The sequence below is a fragment of the Equus asinus genome, chromosome 29 (assembly GCF_041296235.1).
Source record: "Equus asinus isolate D_3611 breed Donkey chromosome 29, EquAss-T2T_v2, whole genome shotgun sequence".
NCBI lineage: Eukaryota > Metazoa > Chordata > Mammalia > Perissodactyla > Equidae > Equus > Equus asinus.
The window spans coordinates 27904492-27921112 of NC_091818.1; positions in this window are offsets into that span (position 1 = coordinate 27904492).

The following is a 16621-nucleotide window of genomic DNA, read 5'->3' on the forward strand; positions in this document are numbered from 1 at the left end:
AAGGGGAATGAGAAAATAGCAATTTGGAGGTCACTGTTGGTAAGTTTTGTCAGAAAGTGAAAATAGAAAACCTTGTGACAAGCTGAGGAGTTAATGAAATATGAGACTTTGGAGAAAGCAGGTCTCTAACTGTCTTTCAGGAACTTTGGTGGTGAAGGGAAGAAGATGGATAGAGTGGTAGCCTCAGGAGTAGGATGAAGAGAGAGATTTTTTAGTGAAGGAAGCTTAAAAATGTTTATAGGTTGAGGGGCTGGCCTGGTGGCATAGTGTTTAAGTTCACATGCTCTGCTTCTGTGGCCTGGGGTTTGTGGGTTTGGATCCTGGGCATGCACCTATATACTGCTTGTCAAGCCATGCTGTGGCAGTGTCCCACACACAAAATAAAGGAAGACTGGGATAGATGTTAGCTCAGGGACAATCTTCCTCAAGCAAAAAGAGGAAGATTGTCAACAGATGTTAGTTCAGGGCCAAAAAGAAGAAAAAAAGTTTGTAGGTTGAACAGCAGAGAGAAATAGGTTAAAGATGGAAGAGACAGAAGATTTATCTGATAAAATAAAATTTTCTGAGATTTGATCTTATGACATTCACAGCAATTTTCTTTGGTGCCAAACTTATAAGAAATGTTTACGAGACGTGTTGACTGAATGAATGAAATAATTATTGGGATACAGTACATCCCAGAGTGAAGAGGGACACGTCCTCCACTGGGAAAGTTTCAAGTTCCCTTTAAGATGTACCCACCTCTCCAGCCATTGCCCACCACTTCCCCCTTACCACTCCAGGCCCAAGAACTCTTCACCCTTCCCAAAACAGGTCATGCCCTCACCATCTCTTTGCACAATGGTTTTGCATATGATTTTACTTCTGTTTGATATGCCCTCTCACCCACTAATCCTTCAAAAGTTATCTCCAATGTCAGCTCCATCATGAGGCCTTTTCTGGGCCAGAATTCATGACTGCCTCCTAAGGGCCATTACAACTTTGTGTTCTTGCGTCTTGTGGACACTTACCAAGTTCACTGCCATCCCACTGTGTGCCTGTCTGAATCCCCCTCACTAGACTGGGAACAAGCCTTGTTCTTGCCTAGACCAGGCCTGTGCTTCGGACATGGTAGCCACCAAAGACTGATTACTGAAGGAATGAGAGGAAGAACTATTGAATATTGATTTTCCAAAACTAGAGTTTTTTAAGAAGCTCAGTAAAATCGCCCCATTGGTTAGTCTCAGGAGACATGGAGGTACTTTTGAAGACAGTGGAAATGTCAAAGCCAAGGGCCATCAGATTTATGGTCACTCTATTAACGTTATGAAAGGCCTTTGATGAGCCCTATTCTAACACAAACACTTGACAAAGCAGAGCAACAGCCCAACAGCTCTCAGAGACAGAGATGCGTGACTAGGATAACACAGGGTTTGAACAATTGGAATTTTTATAAATATATTTACTAAAAATAAAACCCTTCTGTTACTGTTGCCTGATACCAAGGCAACTTTGATGGCGGTACAAGATGTGCTGGCCGCAAGCAGAATCACGCTGATGCGTGCTTAGGGAAAGACTTTGAAACTGAAGGCAGCTCCTGATAGCTTCTCAAATTGTGATATTTCATTATCGCTGACGTATCAGATACAATTGATTGCCTATCCAGCAGCCATTTTCACTCCCCCGTCCTTGTTAACTGAAAACCTGTTCTGTTTTCAAATAGTTACCGCTTTCTGCTTCATGAAAGTTGCACGTTACCCCAGCCGCAGAGAATGACATTAGTCAGTCATGGAAAGTCCATTATTCTTTCCAGTGGTTGGTCTATGCAAAGTTAGGCAACAGAATTCTGAGAGAGGAAACGAGACATGAGGAAAGTGTCTTGGGATACTCCTGAAAGGGTTTTTCTCATTCTTAACAAGGGATCTGAGAAAGAGGTTTGTTTTCTTATACTCTTTGGACATGTGTAAAGATGTGATGTCTGGAGCTGTTGTAGCCATCTTGTGACCAGGAGGTGGCTCACCTGAAGAGAAAAGCCAATGCAGTGAGGATGGCAGAAGAGAAAGGTGGAAAGAACTGGATCCTTGGTGGTGGTGTTGACTCACTGAATTAACCAACACTGCAAAGGTCTGACCTCTAGATCTGTTTTTTAATATAAGGTAATAAATAAAGTTCCTGTCATTAAGCCAGTTGAATTTTCTCCTCAACAAGCTTCAGCTGAATGCATCCTAAGAGATGCTATTGACTACAAAATTTAAGGACCAGCTTTTCCAGTATTGCAGATTATTTCAATTTCATACTTTGTGACTTCTCAGACCACTGCTAAAACATGGTGTAACCCTGGAGAGTGCCCAGTGGTACAGTGGTTATGTTCACACACTCCACTTTGGTGGCCCAAGGTTCGCAGGTTCGGATCCCAGGTGCAGACCTATACCACTTGTCAAGCCATGCTGTGGTGTCATCCCACATAAAACAGAGAAAGACTGACACACATGTTAGCTCAGGGCCAATTTTCCTCACACAAACACAAAAAACAACAAAAACATGTTGTAAATCTGTTAGTGATTTTTAAAAACGAAAATATCCAGACTAATAGGCAATCAATCAAGTGCAGAGTTCTTTATACAGTATAGGTTTATTTTTTAAAATAAGCAGACAAGTATTTGAGCTGGTTAATATCACCTCTCAAAAACACCAACAAGGTTTTATAGATTTCAGCTTCCAGACTCTAGCCGTTCCCATGATTGATGACAGGATTTGCCTACCATGCTTACTTTATGGGGAACATAGCTGAAGAGATTTCCACATCAGCTTACGTCTTGAAATATATTCCAGGAAGACTGTGGCAAGTTTTTTGGGTTATTCTGATTTGCATATGCTTAAGACCAATTTTAGAAAAGTATAGTTAGTAATCCAAACTGATTTGTGATGGAAAGAATGGTGATAACAAGAATAATCATTTCGATTTTAGTAAACATCTATTGAAGTCCAGTAACGTACAAAGGATTCCAGGGAAGCAATACGGCATAACGATGGGGAATAAAGGCTTTTGTCTCAAGCAGATGTGGATTGTGGCCTTGAAAGGTATTCGTGCATTTTCTTGGGAGGAAAACCAAATGAGAGTACATGTTCCCCATCTGATTCAAAGGGCCAAGGTCAGAGTCCTCAGGAAGGTGTGTAGCTGGGACCTCCCTTCCTTTTGCCTTGAGTTTCTATGTGGAGGAAATTCTGTTAGTGAAAAGCTCCGTGCCCCATACCCTTTCCTCTCCAGGTGAGTGATTTCCCTGGCCTTGGGAGATGAACTAGGCCATGGTTGAGTCAGCCCCTTCCACTCTCCTTTTGTTTGGGAATATGCTTCTCCAGTTTACTGAGTGGGTAAGTCTGTACGATTCAGCCTGGCTTTTGTTAGTAATCAAGCTGATTTCAGTCTCCACGTATCTGACTCCTGGGTCACTCTCTCCATTGGATCTGGACTCCTGGGAGGAGGGAGCTGCTATACCAGAGGCTCCATGAGACTCTGGATCAACAGCTATGCTGCTTTGCTGCTCACGGCATGAGACGCTGGTGGCAGGCGTATATTTCAAAAATTTTCTCCCAAAGTGTGTAGAAAATCTTTTGGTTCACTCTCTTTTAGCCGAAAGTTCTTACACAGATTGACTCTTGGAAGTCCTGCTTTTCTGTTCATCAGACAGGCTCAGAAAACAGGAGTTGCCACTGTTTATTGCAATCTTACTAAATGTTAGGTAGGGAGCTTCTCACAACTGGACGAAATGTAGTGATGTGTCCAAGTCAGGCTGAGTTCTCCAAAGTCCTCACCGCACCAGCTCCAGCCAGTTCTGCCAGTTTTCTTAAAGCTGCACAGGCGTAGGAGTGTTGCTCCATGGAACCAGCCACAAGTGAAAGTATTGAAGTGCTGACCTCAGTAAGGATAGCAGCAGGGACATTAACAAGTGGGCAAAGAGAGGGAGAAAATATAAAAGGACTGCTGGTGAATATGTATGAAACACTCCAATTACATCCAGAAATACTTAGGGGAAAAATTTCAGGAGGTGAGTTTATATGTTATGCAATTGAAGAACTAGAATCAGTACAATTTAGATTATTATTAATGTGATCCCAATTTGATTCACGGATTGATGACGAAAGAGGAAAGATGAATTGCGGTAAAAATTGCCACATCAGTGTTTTGGTGTCATAATTCTGTGTATGAATTCAATTTTGGAACATTATTATGAGTTTTTGTGCTTAGATTTGAACATAACTTTGACTTCCTTTGTATTTTTATAGTTTACCTTGAATCGTAGCACTGGAGCGTCAGGGACCACGCCTCTTGCCTGCAGCTGAGTCTTGTAGAAGGAGTTATTTGGATGCTGGATCTTGAGAATGGTTCTTACCCAGTTTGTGGGCTCTGACTGCCATACTTTTTGGAGAGAATGCCTGGCTTGCTAGCTAACACAAGCATAGACGTCATCATACCCACCATCTTCCCCCCATCAGGTCCCTTGTCATACTCACCATGACAGCTGCCATTATACCCGCCATCACGCACCACCACCAGAAGGGAGGAAGGGGGATTGTAAGCTAAGATCCAAGAGGCTTAAAATTTGGAGGAGGGAGGTGGGCATATAAACCAGCATATCCAGTAAAGTGTTGTAGGTGCGTACAGGGTACAGAGAAAGGGTCAGATATGGTGAGGATGTGTCTCAAAAAAGAGAGCAAGTCTGTGGTCCAAATAATAGTACCCCTGTTCAGTTTCAAAACTGTTATTTATTTGGGTGATAAATTGTATGGCCACCCTAGTCTAGAAAGGGTGACCTATTCTTCCTGAAACTTGAGAAAAACATCAACAGCATCTTAAGGGTGAAGCTTACATCATTAGTGTAAAAATGACTATTCATGAGTTATGTGCAGTCTGGGGCTGTGACTCATGGGCTGTTTATCTTCAATGTCAAACACTGATGTGTGTGTGTGTGTGTATGTGTGTATCTGTGTGTGTACGTGTGTGAGAGAGAGTGAAAACAATAAATATGCAAATTGAATGAATGTTAGCAACTAACTAAATTACTAAAATAACTAAAATTATTAAATAACTAATTTTCTTAAGAAACCTCTCTGAAATGACAGTAAGGTTATCAGGAGGTCTAAGGTAAACTGATTTAAGAGAAAATAAAGGGATTTTACAAACAACCTTAAGAGACAATTGGTCTTAGAAAAATCGCTTGAGTACTCATGTCCTCATCCACTACAGGACAATGACGTGAGGATTCATTAGATGAAAATCTCCAAGAAGTTTCTGGGAAAGAGATACGCTATAAATGCAAAGTCATGGTACTCTGGCCCCAGTGCAGAGGGGACTTGAGAAAGAAAGTAAAAGACTTATTTGTAAATTGTAGATGGAGCTGGGAGACAGGGCTTAGAGCAAGAAGGAAGCAACCATGTTTCTAGCTTTGTATGACTTGATGACTAATAAAAAACCCCACATATTTTAGTTTAAGTTGGTAACAAAGACAATTAGTTGGTTCAGACTTTTTTCTCCCCAAGCTTTCAGGAAGTCTTCACAGATGGAAGCATTGGTAACGTGGTGCCGTCACCTTTCCTGAAGCGCGGCATCATCCACTAAGACACTTTCACCTTCTTCCACAGGACCAGCCTTGCATACTCGTGTACAAGTTGGATTGTTTTGTGAAACTTTTGGCAGCCCCTGAAGGTCCCTCACCCTCCTTCCTTGTACTTGGAATTCCTTCATCAGAGAAAATTTCCACTCTATGTATAGAGAGACAGGTGACCGACTTAAAATGCAGACAGCTTGTAGAAGAGCTAACATTCTAATTCAAACAATTTCAAGGGCTGGCCCCATGGCCAAGTGGTTAAGTTTGTGAGCTCTGCTTTGGCAGCCCAGGGTTTTGCCCATTTGGATGCTGGGTGCGGACCTAGTACCGCTGATCGTACATCCAGCCATGCTGAGGTGGTCGCCCATATAGCAGAACTAGAAAGAGTTACAGCTAGAATATACAACTATGTGCTGGGGGACTTCGGGGACAAGAAAAAAAAAGGGAAGATTGGCAACAGATGTTAGCTCAGGGCCAACCTTTAAAAAAAGCAATGTAAAAAAAATGCTTGTAAAATCGGCACATCCAACCTTTAAAGTGAATAGATTTTCATGAGTTTAAAGCAGGGGAATGCAAAGGTACTGGAAAATCTAGGAAAGAGATGGTTGAGGAAAGGAAGGATAGGTCTTTTACTCGACAGTTTTGCTCAGAACTAGCTCTGTTTGTTGTTTTCCCACAGTATTGCCTCCAGCTATTCCGGAAAAGATAATGGGAAATGAAGGCATAATTATTCATATAATTATGTTTTACTGAACAAAAATATTACTAACTAAAGCATTACTGGGTTAGTAAAACATTGCATCTTGAACTTTAATGGAGGTGAGGAGTGTGTGTGCCTCCCACGAGCTGGTATATACGATGTTTCTTTATTTGTTATAACGGCCTCCATTCCCCTCATCTTTCTACCAACTCACAACAAAGATACTTATTCTCTACCTTTTTCAAGGGCATAATTCCTTTTGACAAAAAGAAACGTATGATTACAAATTCTGTGTGAAAGTCCAGCACAGATTTAGAAACAAATGGGAGGTTAAAAAATTAAAATCCAAATTTTGTTGAAAGGATTTCTAGCTTTAGTATTAAGATGCTTATTTCACTTTTAGAAATAAGATGTAACTAATAAAATACACTGGCCCTTTCTCTTAGAAAGCAATTCAAAATTTAAAAAATTTAGTTCCACAGTTAATTTCTTACCCAAAATTATGGCTACACCCTTGGCTACAGAGGATTTGCGTTTTGATCAACGAGGATTTCGTTTTCTTTAGAGAATAGCTAACACACTTCACTGCCCCAATGACCTTCCCATGACATTCTCCCACACCAAAGACTGTAGATGAAACAGCTTCGACTGACTGAAGCCCATGTGTAACTCCTTCAGAATTGAAAATGGGAAGATTAACCAGTTCCTCATTCATGACACGGGGGAAAGGCAAAGGCAGAAACTTTTGTGATCAGCATAAGGTCCCTTTTATTACTTTCAATTCCTGTTTCTATATATAGAACATGAATAATTTTCTCACATGTGGTTGTTGAAACAATCCGCTATAAATAGAAGTTGTGCATTTTTCTCAGCTCCTTCTGGTGTGCCTTGATAAAGAGGATGGGGATGACTTCTAGTTTTTGTACCTGAACAGTGTTTGGAAGACAACATAGGGAAGGCGCTTGAAATGCAACCAGAGGCTTTCTACTCTTACTTGCTAGCACAGATGGAAGTGCCCACAGCTGGGGCAGAGACTGGCTTGCTGCTTACCAAACTCATTTCTTCTTCTTGGGAAAATAAGAAACTGCACTAGCCAATAGGGTGGCGGCTATCCACATGTGGTTATTTAAATTTAAATTACTTGCAATTCAATAAAATTAAAACTTCAATTTTTCAGGTGTAGTCGTCAGATTTCAAGTGCTCCATAGCCACATGTGGCAAATGTCTACTATTTTGTATAGTGCGGAAACAGAATATTTGCATCATTGCAGAAACTACTGGGCCATACTGAGCGAGACTGCGTTCCTCAGTCTCCTTTCTGGCTATGGAGCTCTAGTCAACGAAATGTGAGAAGTAATGTGTATCCAGCCTTAAAACTTCCCAATCACAATTATTCACCCCCACCCCTTTCTATGGCAAATTTGGAAGTCACATGTTGCAAACGGAAGAGCCACAAATTAGTAAGAGCCTCAATAAGTGACAAAGGACAGTAAAACAGTACAGGTGAACTTGACTCAGCTTTCAGCAAATATCAGATTAAGAGAATGGCCTTTCCACTTATGATTTCAGATGGCCTCCAAGTAAGTGTCATTAAGTTAACAGAGAAGCATGGGGCTGGGGCACGGAGAAAAAAAAAATCAAGAATATTACATCTAGGAAGAAATCTGGGAATGTTTCTATGCAAAAATAGATGAAAAAGTGTAGTAAATTTTTAGAAAACTGTATTGCCGAGAAATGAGAATTCTGGGCTAAAAATTCAGTTTGAAACACCCCTGAATTTCCACACTTGCACTAGCAGAAAACTGTGTCCTCTGTTGGGGCATGCTCCCAAGTCCCAATTTTAGCTGTGGCAGTGGTGGTTAAAGCACCAGCAACATCGTCCCAGAGGGCAGGCCAGAGTCACAGGGAGCAATGGATGAGTGAGTTCGTTTCAGAAAATGAGAATGACGGTCTAATCAAGAAACTTCCCCCATTGCTCTGGGAGGGCCATCTCACAGTGCATGGCTGGCAGTATTCCATCTTTGCTATGGACCAGTGGCTGCTCCCCACCTCCCATTCCTTCCTTTTGCAAATGGGAGTGTTTATCAGTGGCACCCTAGCCCAAATGCGCTATTGAATTTTGAACATGTGTCCGGGGATCAGGGGGAAGTGGAGGCAGATAACTTGTCTTTTAGGTCATAGGTCACCAGATAACATAGAGTCACTTCCAGAGCTGATTGAAAGGACTAACCATTCCCTGGAGATGCTGAACTTTAAGCCAGATTGAGTAATAGGATGGGATTTTGAATTGTCTCTCTTAAAAATCTCGGCTCCATTTAGTTGAATGCCCTCATTTTATCAACAAGGAAAACAGGGCACTTAGAGGATAAAGGTGATGGGTGTAAAATCACAGGCCAGAGTCAGAAATAGAGGCCAGGTTCCTGGACATCCAGGCCTGTACGCTTTTCACAATGCTATGTGTCAACTTATTCCAACCTTACTGACAAAGGAGTCCAGTATATATGGGTGGTATTGGCACTAAAGAAACTAACTTACAAATTGATGCAACATTTTCTAAAAGCATTCCTTTAAAATAGTAAACTATTTCCACATTAAGATAAATTAACTACAGTTGATATTTTAAACGTGCATAGGATATTTGGTGTCATTACAAATTACAATTATTGATCGTTTTAAAACTACATAGAAGTGATTTAGGGAATTTTTAATATCTGCATTCTACACTCTCAGGACGAATTCCTCAAATAGTCGTCTTCCAAGAAATACTTTCTATCACTTAGCTTAATGTTAATATTTGTGTTTTATATTTTTTCTCTTTTCTGTCAACTTCCTCTGTGCACCGTTAGGATCTACTATTGAAGATACCTTTGGTAAATTCATCATATTTTAGTGCTGTTCTGTTCTGAGATACAGAAGATAAGAAATCAATTACATGTTAGACAAAAATTCTTAGAGTTGGAAGGCATTTAGGAATCATTTAGTCCCCCCAACTCACTTTACAGATACAGAAGTTGAACAGTAGCCAATAGTGCCTGTTACCTAATAAAAGATCAATAAAGTTTTGCTGAAAAGAATGAAAAACATTTCTTTTCACTTCAAATCATATAACCTGTTAATGAAAACATTGCAAGACTCTGACGCCCAAATTGATACTCTTTCTACTATATCATGAACATCCATTTGATGTATTTGATCGATTGATTATATCATTTTATATTAAACATATTTTACTTGGGAAAGTCAATCCATTACTACTGCTGGTCATATCTCTCTTGGAATAATCTCTCTCACATTTTGTTCTGGCCCCTAAAATGTGTAATTGCAGCTTTGAGTGTTATCTCCCTCCATTGGAGTCTCTTCTGTTCGTTTTGTTGTATTTAGGGGCAAATATAAGTGAGGCCTCATAAAGTAGAGTTAGAATTGGATTTGTTACTCTCTTAACCGAGTTTTGCATATTTCATCCTGTTTTTTATCTTTGTCAATATATTCATCTCGATTCTATCCACCATGAATGATTATCTTTGAATCCAGTCCAGAAAAGTCAGGCCCCCTGGATCCTGAGAAGCTACCCTGAAGTCTTGTTTGTTGACTGATAGATGGATTTTTCTGGGTATACAACTCTCAATTTATATTTGCGTTTTTTGTCATCATAATACTTTATGTCAGTTTTAATGAGTTATCCCTTGAAATTCATTGTCCCAACTTATTATTATGACTTCTCAAGTTTCTCTCTCTTAGAAGAAGATGAATCTCCCTTATATTTTGTCATTTCTCATGTGCTTTTCTAATTAGCCATTACTTCATATTTTACTTCTTTATTAGAGTTTGTATTGTTCTCTGTCATCTAAATTAAATCCATTTTATTTTATTCTTGATGTCCTAGCTCATTAGAATCACATAATCGTGGAATTCTGGAGCTCAGAGGGGCCTCACAGAGTTCAGAATCTCAACCTTTCTGCTACTACAGATTCCTTTTATTATTTCTCGTTCTCCTTTGGGTTCCATATTTTGAAAGATTTTGGTCTAAAGACAACCAATTTACTTCAGTAATCTTTAAATTGTTTTTCCATCTTTTATGGCCAATGACATATATATTGCTCTTCGGAACTTCTCATCAGCACAAGACAACCAGTGTCAACTGCTCCAAGGTGATAAAATTCCTGCCAATAGGAAAAAAAAGGATACCAACCAGACTATGAAACTTAATGTTTCCATAAGCCCCACAATGTTATCTTGAGCAAGTGCAGATTTTCCACTAGGCCTTTTGAAATGTTGAGAATAGCTCACAGAATACTTCTTAAGAAAAAACCCTTCAGAATCAGGAAACCGTAGGCTGTAGTTCACAGACTTAATCCAATCCTCTTGTTTTCACAAGTGAGCAAACTGAGACCCTTCTGATAAGAAATAGGTCTGATCATGGTTTTATTTTGATGCTGAATTCACGTCCTGAATGCATGTCTTTCCCTTATTGCACACTTCCTGACTTCAAGAAGATATTGACTAAGGCACCACTGTATTCATATACCTTCTCTTAGGTCCCTGAAGCTCAATATTGATGTATGGAAATTCTGCAAACCTAGGAGACCAGCTGCCAGAGTACCTGGGGGTTAAGACGGTACCAAGTCAGAATATAGAACTTTTGCTTGGGCAATCTCAAAGTGCCAGATGACTTTGACATTCTCTAGAAATATCCTACAAAAGTATGACTAAGTCTAATTCTGTATTCTAGACTGGTTTGAAAATTTCCTGAATCTGACCCAATTTCACACAATACAGGGTAATTCTGAAATTGTGGATATCACTTTCCCCCAGGAGGCTTTATATTGGGCTTCTATCCATTTGTTTTAATACTTTTAAAAATGTCTGTTATCATCCATACATGCCTACTCATTTAATCCTCCAAACAACCCCACGAGGCAAGTAGAATTATTATTTCTACTTCACAGTTTGGGAAACTGAGTCCTACAGTAGTTAAGAGTGTTCCTGGAAATCACACAGCTAGTTAGTAGCAGAGTTAGGTAATGAACCCAGGCAGTCTGGCCAGAGTTTATACTTTTTACTGTTAAAGAGAAAAACCACAGGCTCCCAAATGGCATCACTTGTGCTAAAGCCAATGATACCAAACTTAGATTTAATACTTAACCTAATTGCAGTTTTGACGTTCCCTAGAAATGTGATCTTCACCAGCCAGTCTGGAATTTTCTGGTCAGTAACAATGAGGTAATCTATCACGTGGGCCCTCTCGCTCCCCAGAGGAAGAGGAAATCCATAAAATCCTTGCCTTCCCTTCTCCCCAAAAGATGTCCTGGCTTGGAACAATCTTTTCTTCTGGAAATAACTGCCTTGCCCCACCCTCCTGCTTATAAAAGACTTCCATTTTGTACAACTCTTCAGAGTATCTTTCTACTTGCTAGATGAGATGCTGCCCAATTCATGGATCACCTATTAAAGCCAAGTGGATCTTCAAATTTGCTCAGCTGAATTTTGTTTTTTAACATTACCAACACACCATCGTGTCTGGCTTCTTGCAGACCAACTAAATACCCTATAGTTAAAGGAGTGAGGGAAAAAGGGACGCCCCACAACTTCATCTTTGGCTTCATCTTTGAGTTTGATTACTGAAGCCTTGGGGATTATAAAGGTCATGACCTGGTCAGTTGTATTTGTGCTTCTGGCCACTTATTTCTTGGGACCAATGCAGTGGAACTGTTATCAGGAGGATAATTTTGGGATCTTCTACAAGAATTTGAAACCACTGGGGGAACATCAATGTGGTACATATTTGCTGATTATTGTATTATTGTTTTAAGGGATTTTGGTGGGTTTAGGGGGCTACTCATACATTAGCCACAGACAAGGAACACCTCTCTCCCTCCTCTTACCCAAGCAAGATGCAATTTCTATTCATTCATCTTAACTCTTGCTTGACAATCTCTATTCATGGAAAAACATTATAAAGTGTTGATTCCTTATCATTGTAAAGCAAACAAGGCAATATTTCCCCTCCTTCAACAATAGATAACAGAGAAGTAACGTTAGCATCCAAATTGCTCCAGCACCAGAGTATGCATTCATGAAACTATGGAAACACAGCATTCATCTTCTGTGAACTAGCAGGACTGCTGTGCTGATGGGGAAATCATCTATGATTAAAGAGAGGAGCGTTCAGACTGGAATAACCTGCTGAGGATGGAAATGTTGACCTCACTTTGGATTTTATTATTCGCAGGGAATTTTTATTTGCTTTTACTTTCCCCAGGTGGCCTGCATGTTAGAGGAAAGCAAAATATATTATTGATGCTCTGGTCGAAAAAGAAGTGTATTCCTCTAAGAGTGTTCCTTTAAGGTAGAGTATGTAAATGTGACATCCATCTTCAGCAACCCCTAGGGGCTGCTGTAGATACATTTGCTTGAAGACTATTCCAGCTGCCCAGTCTTTAATAAAACAACTGGTGGACAATTATTTCATTTACCCCCCATTGCTCAGTGATATTGATTCCTGTGGCTTACAGGCTCAAATGCACCAAATTGGAGGAGACTGTGGCAGTGCATAATGTGGTCACAAGGAAGTACATTGTTTGTTCTGTAAAGTGCATTGGGGATGACAGCTTCCTTCCATTAGAATGTCTGTTTAGCTGCAGAAATAGGATAAAGGAGAGGCTAGTTCCCTTGGGTCTGTGTTTCAAGGAGGAAGAAAAAGAAATAATTGAAAAACATTTTAAGGAAATGTTTTCTTCTTTCCCTGCTGCATATCCTTTGGGATCTATTCGTTTGTAAATATCAATCACCTTCAAAATATTATATAAGTGACTTCTTGTGGCTGTCAGTTAATGTATTTAAATCCCATAATGCAATGCACTTTAAATTTAATAACTGTTGAGGGACTGACAAGGAAAATATTCTCCATTTTTATCTGTTTAAGATCATCATAATTCCATCCCAAGTTCAGTCAATTTAGAGGATAAATGATTTCCTATAAATTCCAAAAGGGCCCAGATGAACCCAATTGGTCCTTATCATCTTGCAGCATCTAACAAGCAACACACAGATATTTCCAGTGGGAAAGCAGAATTTGCAAAGAGTATGAAATGAGCGACTATTAACTGCCTGAGAAAGGTTTTCCATTTTGGCAATTAGAAAGTTTTTGCATAATAAATGAATAATAATTATTATAATCAAGTTTCATTTCTTTGAATAATCAGTTACCAACTTAATTAGTAAAAATTTACTCCAGCCTGCAATCTGCAGAAAATTGTGTACAAATTATGCAAGTCTCTGAACGTTTTCATCCATTTTGTCATATACACAATTACTTAAAATTGCCTTAATCTTAGTTCTTTATTATCTTGGGAGTTATTTAACTCCAGAAGCTCTTTCCCTGGACAGAAAATGCAAGTTCTTCTCATTAAAAGGCAGAAATAATTGTATTTTTCTTTGATAGTATAATTTTGTTTTGACAAATGAGCACTTCAGCCATTATCTGGGCCAAGGTTAGTGTAAGAAAAGATACCACAGGAAATTATTCTTTCTGGAACCCTGCTTACCAAGGCTCACTGGCTGCTTCCTCTGTTCTCTCTCTGATATCTCACTTTGGATTTCAATGGAAAATAGGAAATGAAGAGAAAAAAATGAAAGGTTGCCAGATTCCATAATGATGATGACATCAATAGGACATGAACTTAGTGTTAATTCTCATGGTTTGACTAAGGGAATGAGTTTATAATTCACTTTGCCAAATTGAGGGCTGAAAATAAAAAAAAATATTTTAGGTGGTTGTAGATCTTACTATGTGGTATAGAAATAGTGAGATGATAATTGGGAGAACGGCTTCAAACCCTGTCTATCTCAAAATCACCAGGGGAGCAGTTTGAGTTGAGATATTTTTGGTTCATTTTCAGAGACCCATCCCACAATAACTTCAGCAATAAGGAACACTCTGGTGTCTAATGGTCTCCAAGGCACGTTGGGCCTTTCGTGCCCGGAATAGTCAGATCTCTGTGCTTTTCTCTGGTCTTCTCTGAACATCTTCTTACAGTTTCTTCACATGGCTTTCTCTACTTCTCGGATCCCATGTCCTCCTCACCCCCATTTCACAAACTTTCCAAGTCTTTTCTGTGAGCACCTAGTTAGGTTCCTGGAGAAACAGACTGCAGGAGGGTGTGAGCCCCCGTCTCTAGCCCCCTCCCGAGGGCCTCACTCTCTCTTGCCAGTGTACACTCAGCCAGCCTCAGTCAAATTCACCCATAACCCTATCTGAACTCTGCTTACTGGTGTCCCACTGCATCTTGCCCAGGTAAGTCAGAAAACCCAGCAAAAGTTTAGTCTGAGAGCAAGAAAGAGAAAAGGAGGGAGGTAGGAGAGAGGGATAGAGAGAGAAAGAGAATAATATTAATTTCTTTCTCCTAACCCCAGTTCTAACATTTCTGGAGAATGAACTGATTGGCTCTTTCAAGTCAGCTATTCACCTTTAGACAAATCAACCTGGTGGGAGCAGAAATGACTTTAGGTTATGAAATGGTTGTTCCCATAACAGCCATGTGAGTGGAAGGGGGTGGGATATGGGCACAGTTCGCAGAAAAGCGGCTAGCAGCTGGGCAGATACAACAGTAGGGAATAGTGCAGGAGCTTTCAAAGTATGTTCAAATACTTTCGGTTTCCACTCAGATGCAGAGAGCTGGAAAGAGCTTCAATCCTAAATGTCAATGAAAAAAAAAAGCCAAACAGACAGTAACTTCAAGCTTTTTTTGAACTTTGCCTTTCCTACCCATTGGCGTGGTGGCAAGGCAGCCAACAGGTCCGGAATCTAGGGAGAGATAGGAGACTTTGGGGAGAGATGCAATGTGAGCACTGACTTTCTTAGGCAAGGCGCAGCAGGAGAGCAATAAGCGGAGTTCAGCTAGGGTTATGGATGAATTTGACAGAGGCTGGCTGAATGTGCACTGGCAGAGGGTGAGGCCGCCAGGGGAGGGCGCTACAAATAGAGAGGAATTCAGACCCTCCTGCAGGCTTTTTCTCCATGAACCCCACCAGGCGCTCACAGAAAAGACTGGGAAAGACCTAAGAGAGTCTGCAGAATGGGGATGAGAGGTCAGGAGCAAGAAACTCAGAGTAGATCTTTCTCCACTTTCTCCCTATGAAACAAAATACTTAATTTGTGGCGAGAAGAATGAGAAAACAATCACCCTCAAGGTACTGGTGAAATTCTATTGTGGTTGAGAGAAAGGAAATGAAAAAAAAATGTTGAGTCCCGAGGGAGAAACAGGAATCTGTGATGGGTTCAGAACCACACCAGGATTGTCCAGCAGTGGGAAATATACCTGTGCCCTGAGCTTAGCCACATCCATCTGGACTGCCCCATGGGAGCATCCAGGATGCTGGCAAGGATCTTCATACCCAGAGGTCATGGGTGGTATGGATAAAAAGCCCCAGCCTGCTAGTATTTGAGTAGGATCAGAGAGTGGTGAAATCCTTCTCTGCTACATACATATTTCTTGACCTCGAACCCAGAATATTTTGTTTTGGTGGACGTGGAGCAGGCCTTAGGAATCTGGGTTTAAAAAAAAAAATCACATGGGGTTTCCAGTGAGAAAATACAAATTGTATGGGTATTATAGTGTGATTGGATTTTGCAATTAATATTAACTATTCAATGTTCCAGGTAAGGATATCTCAGTTCCACCGTTGGATGGCTGGTGATTAATTATATTGTGAGAGTTTAAGATCAAAAAGGAAGACAAATGAGCAGCTTGAGATCAGAGCCTGGATCTGTCTTGTACCCCAATTGGTGTTGCCAGATTCAGCAAACAAGAATATAGAACACCCAGTTAAACTTGAATTTCAGGTAAACAATGAAGAATCTTTTAGGATAAATCTATCCGATGCAGTATTTGAATATTTATCTGAAATTTAAATTTAACTGGCTTTCCTGTAATTTTATTGTCAACTCTAACACCGTGTCTCTAGCCCAAGGTCTGGTGCATAGTGGGTGCTTAACAACTGTATGTGGAATGATTGCATTGAAAGATACACTTTAATCCTTTGAATATTAATTAAATTACACTTATTGGTTTGAAATGAAAGAATCAACATTTAGATACAGTCATGCATCACTTGACGACGGGGATATGTTCTGAGAAATATGTCCTTAGGTGATTTCCTCATTGTGTGAATATCACACAAACCTAGATGGTATAGCCTACTACACACCTAGGCTATGTGGTACTCACCTTATGGGACCACTGTCATATATGTGGTCGATCATTGACTGAAACGTTGTTTTGGGGAGCATGACTGTCTGTACATTGCCAGTTAAACAGTCCTGGAGTATTTAATCCCC